The sequence below is a fragment of the Bos grunniens genome, chromosome 2 (genome assembly GCF_055505025.1).
Source record: "Bos grunniens cultivar Pamir isolate PY7600 chromosome 2, Bosgru_T2T1.0, whole genome shotgun sequence".
Classification (NCBI taxonomy): domain Eukaryota; kingdom Metazoa; phylum Chordata; class Mammalia; order Artiodactyla; family Bovidae; genus Bos; species Bos grunniens.
Window position 1 is genome coordinate 25,686,978 of NC_141166.1, and position 8,341 is coordinate 25,695,318.

At 39.1% G+C, this 8,341-nt stretch overlaps 1 long non-coding RNA gene across 1 annotated transcript; it reads right to left on the bottom strand.

Moving 5' to 3' along the window:
* Positions 1 to 753: 753 nt before the first annotated feature.
* On the bottom strand, positions 754 to 7,871 carry LOC147377776 (uncharacterized). Its single transcript, XR_015150966.1, has 2 exons — positions 7,740 to 7,871; positions 754 to 2,690 (listed from the first exon to the last, which is right to left on the bottom strand). It is a non-coding gene; the product is annotated as an uncharacterized LOC147377776 (long non-coding RNA).
* Between the last annotated feature and the right edge of the window lie 470 nt (positions 7,872 to 8,341).

Here is an 8,341-nt window from a genome sequence, read left to right on the forward strand (position 1 = left end):
GACCAGAAGGACCTACTGAATTTTTATTCCCACTTTCTTTTCCCAAATAATGCATAACATTAAATATAAGAAGTGGTAGCAATACTTTTCTTGCCTATGTAATCAATCAGATGAATGTTACATAACACCTAGCTGTTTAGGTATTACTATAAACAACATCAAAATAAAGGTCTCTTGTAGGAACTCTCAAGCCACATTTCAGGTATTTTCTTAGATGCCTAGAAGTGGAATTAATGGGCAGAAAAAAAAAATAATATTTTCCGCTTCTTCTGGATTTTGCTTTTCAAAATAAGATGAACTATTGATCAACTGAACAGGTTTAAGTCGGATTCTGGTGGCTACTTGTGACTGGCTATAGAATAGCTATCTTTTCTCCATTTGTGGGAATTTTTTCTTTTTTTTTATTCTCCAAGGTCTTGATGCACTCCTCCTGAGGCCAAAAGTCATTAGACCCAGAGGTAGGTAAGTGATGCTGGCGTCAGCTCTACAACTGAGCAGAGGGCTATTTCGCAGGGCAGGCCAAGTACATAAGCAAAGAAAGGGAGAATTGCCGGGGACCAGCCCCGGTGGATCCAGGGTATTCGAAGCGGGGACGGCGTCGGCGAGGATCAGGAAACAACTGCTTAATTAAATGTTAATTAAGGATATAAAGAGTAATAGAATGAGGATAGCTCAGTGAGGAAATTCAGTGGAGAAAAGAGGCTGAATAATTCAGCCAGAAGGTAAGAGAAAGAACGACATGGTGAGACCAAGTTTCGGTGAACAAGGCCCGCACTTTATTTTCCAAAGTAGTTTTTATACCTTAAGTTATGCATAGAGGATAATGGGGGAAGGGGTAGAGTCATGCAGTAAGCCAGGCTTTCTTCCTGCAAACTTATCATATGCAAAAGTTTAGGTGATTTGCATCATCTTCTGGCCCGGAGGCCTTTTTCTCTAAAGGTGATTATTCTAAAGTCAGGCGCCAGCCTCCAAAAAGCATTAGATAAAGTTGCATTCCTACAGAGCAAAGGTATGGTGGGCTATAACAAGAAAAAGAATTAATTCAAGGGTCCCAGGTTACAAACATTAAAGCTACTATTTACACCAATTATATTAATCAATACACTGCCAGGGACACAGCAGGTAAGGGATATGGAGACTTAGCAGCAAACATTGGCCCAACAAGTGAAAATCCCTTCACCAATACAATTTCTAATCAATCTTTTGACTGCTCAAAGGAATCTATATTTAGACAGTTTAGAACATCTCATGCCTCTCACAGTTTGGAGGCTCTGAGCAATCACATGTGGCCGGAAAAACCTATTCAGGCAGGCTAGAGGACTTCCAAGGGAGTTTGTAGGTTGAAACACTATCACACCCAGGAATTATTAACTGGAGCTATAAGCTAACTCTTTTTTCAGAGAGGTAGTGGGGGACAGCCCCCCATAAAGTCAGAGGTGTAGGTGAAAGCACAAAGCAGAAAGTAGGCAAACTCTGGTTTTGGGGGTAGATTGCTCGAGAATTTCCAGGGAGACTCCTGAGGCTTGATCCCGCCTTTGCGTATGCCAAGCCTCCTTCCTCATGACCGTTGCCAGAGGCAGAGCTCGCTCCCCGCATCTCCCCCTTTTTTATTTCTTAAAACAGCCAGAGGCAGCTCAGTCGCGAGCTTTTGAATGCTCTGCCGAAGAATCCTGACAATACAAGGAAGAATGATTATGAGAAGCAAAATTAGAACTAAAGATATTAGACAGAATGCTTTTTCCAGAAGTAAAGTTAGAGAAGGTGTGAAATAAGTCATTAGCTGCTCCAGCGGTGGTAAAATCCAGTTGACAGTGTTCCAGGGTCTGTATTTGATTATGAAATTTCCCTAAGTCCAGGCCAATGTCAGAGCTGTTGCAAACACCTGAGATATGTTTTTTTATTTTTTCCCATTCATAATCTGTCTCGTTTACCTTTAAAGATGTCACGCATATCCACCGGTAATCAGCGTGGCAAGACAGAGCCATTTTCACTTTTAAAGCCTGTAACTCAGTCCCAATATGCATTATTGCCTCTTTTAAGGTGTCTACTCTCATCTCTAATTTCTTATCTATAGCTTCCTGTGTTGCTAGAGTTAAAGAAACACTTTTAGACATGGTATCAACATATTGGGCAGTATGCACTTGTTGAGTTAATGATATTGCTGCCGCAGTAACAGAACTAATTGCTGCTATTAAAGCTGATATTCCTAAAATAAGTAAAGCCCACAAATCGTCGTGATCACATTAAATCTTGTAGTTGTTGTAACACAGCAAGACTATAGTTAATTCAATAAGTGGTTACATCGTAAGATATGGTGGACATTGTAACACTACCAAAGAGCAAACATTATATTGAGGGTTTAAACAAGATGAGAGCATGCATTGTTCACAAGTCACTACATTGGGTCCACCAGTGAAAGTCACATGTACATTAAGTTTTCCAGAATCATTGGTAAAGAGAAAAACATAAGGAGAGGGTAGACGAGCCAAAACAGAATAAGTACAATTATTTTCTGGTTGGAGTTCGCACTGCAGCAGCCCCGTCAGTCTCGCTGGGATCTCGATGTTTATCTTGCCTCCCCTTCCGGCGGGCTCCTCTTTTGTGATCGAAGCAATGGGGGAACTGGATGTCTGGGGGTCTGCAACATGGCAAATCAACCTGTCCTGGATCTAAATTGGAGAATCTGCATCCTGTGGAAAAATACAAGCACATCCTCGACCGCTAGTTAATAAGGGGTCAGGACCCTTCCATTGTCCTGAGAGAAGGTCCTTCCATTTGACTAACGGTTTTGCATTTAATTGCTCCAGGCACCAATGACGAAGCACTGCAGTAGTTCCAGCCAGATCAGTATTTAGAATATTTATTACAAAAAGAGCATGTTGCAAGATTTGATGGGGAGAACTATACTTAAACTCCCCTTCTTTTAGTTTTTGAATTTGGATTTTTAATGTTTGATGCGCTCTTTCAACAATGGCCTGTCCCTGGGGATTATAAGAGATGCCTGTATTATGTTTAATTTGAAACTTTATACAAAATTCCTGAAAAGACTTAGACGCAGGAGCATTGTCAGTTTTCAGAGCTTTTAGCAGGCTCAAATATGAAAAACAAGTAAAGAAATGTTGTATTACATCTTTAACTGCCTCTCCGGTACGAGCAGTTGCAATAATAAAATGAGAAAAGGTGTCTACCGTTAAAGAACAGAGGACAGTTTTCCAAATGAAGAAACATGAGTTAGATCCATTTGCCAGAGTACGTTAGGTTTGAGACCGCGAGGATTAACTCCCATAGGTAGACTATTATAAACAGTGGGGCAATATAAGCAAGAACGCACAATTTCTCAAGCAGTCTCTCTGGGAATTTGGAATTGATATCTTAAAGCAGTAGCGTATTGATGATGAAGTGAGTGAGAGGCTCTGGCCTCCTCAATCACAGTAGCCACTGTATTTCTGTTTAAAAAGTCAGCCAAATCATTAAAGGCATTTAAAGGGCCAGGCAATCCTGAATGAGCCCGAATGTGTCCAATGAAAAATATTTTATTTCTTTTCCAAATTTGTTGCTGTAATTTAGTTAACAAATGAAATATGGTAGTTTTATTTTCAGACAAAAACCGCAGTTTCAATGTGTGGAAACAACCTGACAATATACTGAGAATCAGAATAAAGGTTAAATTTCTCATCTGCAAACATAGCAAAAGCCTTTATGACTGTTGTTATTTCAGCTCTTTGAGCTGAAGTTTTTTGTGTTTTAAAAACCTTTTGGTGATTTTTAGGAACTATGGAGGCTTTACCATTTGCTGACCCATCAGTAAAAACTATTTGAGCATTTGGAATAGGAGATTGTTTACATCTGACAGGAAAAATAACTGGATGTCTGGATATAAAATTCAGCAAAACATGTGAGGGTAAATGATGCAAAATTTTGACCAAAATAGTTTCCTATAGCAATCTGCCAATTTTCATCAAACATTAGAAGAGCACCAAGTTGTTCCTTACTATATGGGATTACAATTTCTGATGGCTCTTTACCAAATAATCCAATGTTCCGCTTTTTTCCTTTAATATCAAAGTAGCTATCAATCCTGGATAAGAAGCCACTACTTTTTTAGTTTGAGCGGGAAGATGGACCCACTCTAGGGGGGCCGTTTTGCCAATTTTTTGTCTGGTTACCCCAGTTACACCTATGGGGGGGGCGGTTTATGGCAAAGGAATTGTCAAGCAGTTGTCAATTTAATTTTTAAAATTTTTAAAATTTACATTTTAACAACATAAATTTAGAGATATGTTAATTTAGGTCTAATGTTTAGTTTAGGTCTCTATAAATTTAAATAATAAATGTATAACCTCCTTATCTCATTTTGATATACAGATATACCTAAATGCAAAATGTATTTATATATGGCAACAAGTATAGACTTATTGACATAATATACTTGAATTAATCTTTATAATTAATGTTAATTAATATATATTACAGCAATACAACACGTACACAGCTAATACCAACCAACACAAACCAATGTACTGTAATAATACATGTCACACATATATATTTATACAGTATACAGAATATATATCATCACAGCACATCAATCTATACCAATTAATATCAGCCACACACATTATATTACTGCAATATATATTATACAGTATATATATAATATGCATATATAGTATACATACTAATTTGTATACAAATTAAGTATAGATCTATAAATAGAATTAGGTATACCTTTATTATATTTTATTTATACCCATATCTAATTAGGCAAACTGTAATTAGGCAAATATATTTATATTATGTATTTATAACAATATATAAAGTATTGTTAATTGTACCACCTGTTGATTGAGAAAACCCTTCTCTGAGTATCTCTTATTTGAGACAGCACGTCCCTCCCCCATAGGGTAAAGGGCAGCGTAGGAACTACATAGGGTTGGAAAGTTCCACAGGTATCCTCAAACTGCCAATCTAACATTTTTGAACTTTTAACTACTGTGGGGGCTTGAGGGCAAATGAAACAAAATTTGACCCCTGAAATCTATCAGGGCAACTTGCCAATCATCACTATTTTGTAAAAGACTTGCAGTTGATCCTTATTGAATGGAATTACTATATTTGCTACTTCTTTTCTAAAAAGTTCTACACTTCTTTTTTCCTCTTTTTATAATTAATTGTGCCACCAAGCTGGGATAAGATAAAACTATTTTTCTTGGGGTCACTGGTAGATGGAACCAATGGGCCTTTTTGTCACAATCACCCTGTAGGTGTATGTTTTATGGCAAGAATAATTTAATCTCATCTTTTGGTAGTATTAATCCTAATTAACTGATCATTTAAAGTCTCATCTACTTTAACAAGAGCCAACTCTGTCTCACTAGTCAACTTAGAACTGGAATTAGGGTCGCTTTTTAAGCAATTAAACAAAGGCTTTAAATCTGCAGTAGTCAGTTTTAAATGTGGGCATATCCAATTGATGTCCCCTAATAATTTTTGGAAATCATTTAAAGTTAGTAAACAATCTCTCCGCAGCTTCAAAGGGGCATTATCAGTTTTTTAAAACTTTTGGCCGACCTAAATATGAGAAGCAAGTAAAGAGGTGTTGCACAACATGTTTATAAGCTTCTCCATTATCGTTTAGTAACCTAAATCTGGTCTATAGCTTTTTAGATGACAAGCAACCATCTAATATTTGCTTGAATACTTCCAGCAACGGGGAACTCACTACTCTTCAGGGTTTTAAACTCTCCCTCACCTTTTTCTCTACAGCATTCCCACCCCGCATACCAGTTTCTCTAATCTCAACTCATTTTCAGTAGTATGTGTTGGCCAGGAGCTGGGTCAGTCTTTCCCAGAAATGTTAAGAGATGTCTGTTCCTGTGTCTAATAGCCCTGACATTTTATTTTCTTGAATTAAAAGATCTTTTAAAGGCCTTGGAGCTGTAATTTCCTGCACCTAAAAAGCTAGATCATTAGATCTAAACGCTCTGTGGCTCTTAGCTTGAGAAGTCAAGTTTTTTCCTGCCTGATAAGGTAAAAGCAAAAACTGTGTTATTCTTTGACCTTTATTAATTTGCACAGTTTTGGTAAGCGGCGAGATCAAAACTATAATTTCTCCAATATAATCAGAATCTACCACACCATATACCACCGAAATTTCTTGAAAAGAAAGCTAGCTACACCCTAGCACAAGTCCTACAATGCCCTCAGGAAGGGGGGCCAGCCACTCCCCTTGGAATCGGAGCAACCGGCATATCAGGGGTTAATATTGTTGCTAAATCCCTTTACCGTCCGCTTTTTTCTTAGCCTGGGTGAAGGAGCACTGCATATTGTGCACGTAGTCTGTTTTAAAATCTCCATTGTTCAAAAAACTTTTTATCTTCCTCAGGCTTAAGCAACACTTTGAGAGGCTTTGGGGGCAAAGTGGGGAACTCTTGGGCCCTGGAAGGCGCAAACGGAGGCAGCAGCAATGGCCTTAAATCAGAAAGTGGTGGTTAAGTTTTTTGTTTTTGTTTTTGTTTTTTTTAAGGTTTGCGCAGGGGGGGTGGGGGGGAGGGGGAGCTCACCAGGGCACCTGGTCACAGCGTCTCTTACAGTCCCTCTCTTCCTCTCTTCCTGCTTTTCTCACTTTTTTCTCCCCCTTCATTTTTCGCTACCCTTCTCTTTCCTTCGTTTCTTTCCCTTTACCCTCTTTCTCTCTTTTTCTTCCCTCCTCCCTCTCTTTCTCTCTGTATCTCTTTTTCTAACTTCCTTTCTTCCTTTCTCAATCTTGCTGCATTCCCTGATTCCTTCCTTCTCTGTTCCTCTCTCCTTTTCACTCTTTAGCTCTTTCTCTATCTTTAGATCTTTCTCTATTTTTTCTTTTACTTTTTTTTTTATTTTTATTTTTTTCTCTTTTTATTTATTTATTTTTTTTGCTTGGGTGAGGCCCCCCTGAGGGGGTTTTCTTCAAGGAGCAGGCTCTGTATATTGTGTATTTTTTAAAAGCTCCTTTGTTTAAAAGAAGTCTTTTTTATCTTTTTCAGCTTTAGGCGATGCTCTGGGAGACTTTGGATGTAAACTGGGGAATTTTTAGGCCCTGGGAGGTGCAAGCGGAGGTGGAGTAGTCGCCTTAAATCAGAAATTGTTGGATACATTTTTAAAGGTTTGTGTAGAGGGGGAGGGAGCTCGCCAGGGCGCCCGGCCGCAGCGTCCTGTAAGCCCTCTCCTTCCTCCGGAGGTAGAGCACAGTCTCCCTCCTTTCATTCGTCAATGGCAGAAAATATGATCTGCGCAGAAGGTGACCCACTACCATCCACCGCTATAGCCTCTCCCATAGGCTATCCCACAGCCTCATGATGAGGGTCCAGAACATTTTTAATCATATTTATAGGATAAGTTTTTAGTTGTTTTTTACCTTCACCCAAGTATCTAAATTAACAGTAGCCTCTTTAACAGTTTCAAGATTACTTGTATAAAGAGTTGCCATTCTTAGTTTCAGTGTTACCCATGTCAGAAAATTAAGTATAATAGAAGATAAAGCTTTTAGCTTTTAAAAGATCAGGCTTTTCTTTGGCCTTTTAACTCTAGAAACCGGGTTTTCTCTCAAACCCCTTTAACACTTCCCACCACTACTCGCCCTGTCTGTCCTACAGGGGGGTCCGCGGCACCCTGGGTGGGGGCCTATCCGTCCCGTAAATTGAACACTTTCTCAACACTTCTTCAATTCAACACTTTCTCTACACTTTTTCTGAGGTACCTACCTTCGAATCAGCCTGTTTGGGCGCCACTTGCCGGGGACCAGCCCCGGTGGATCCAGGGAATTCGAAGCGGGGACGGCGTCGGCGAGGATCAGGAAACAACTGCTTAATTAAACGTTAATTAAGGATATAAAGAGTAATAGAATGAGGATAGCTCAGTGAAGAAATTCAGTGGAGAAAAGAGGCTGAATAATTCAGCCAGAAGGTAAGAGAAAGAACGACATGGTGAGACCAAGTTTTGGTGAACAAGGCCCACACTTTATTTTCCAAAGTAGTTCTTATACCTTAAGTTATGCATAGAGGATAATGGGGGAAGGGGTAGAGTCATGCAGTAAGCCAGGCTTTCTTCCTGCAAACTTATCATATGCAAAAGTTTAGGTGATTTGCATCATCTTCTGGCCCGGAGGCCTTTTTCTCTAAAGGTGATTATTCTAAAGTCAGGCGCCAGCCTCCAAAAAGCATTAGATAAAGTTGCATTCCTACAGAGCAAAGGTATGGTGGGCTATAACAAGAAAAAGAATTAATTCAAGGGTCCCAGGTTACAAACAATAAAGCTACTATTTACACCAATTATATTAATCAATACACTGCCAGGGACACAGCAG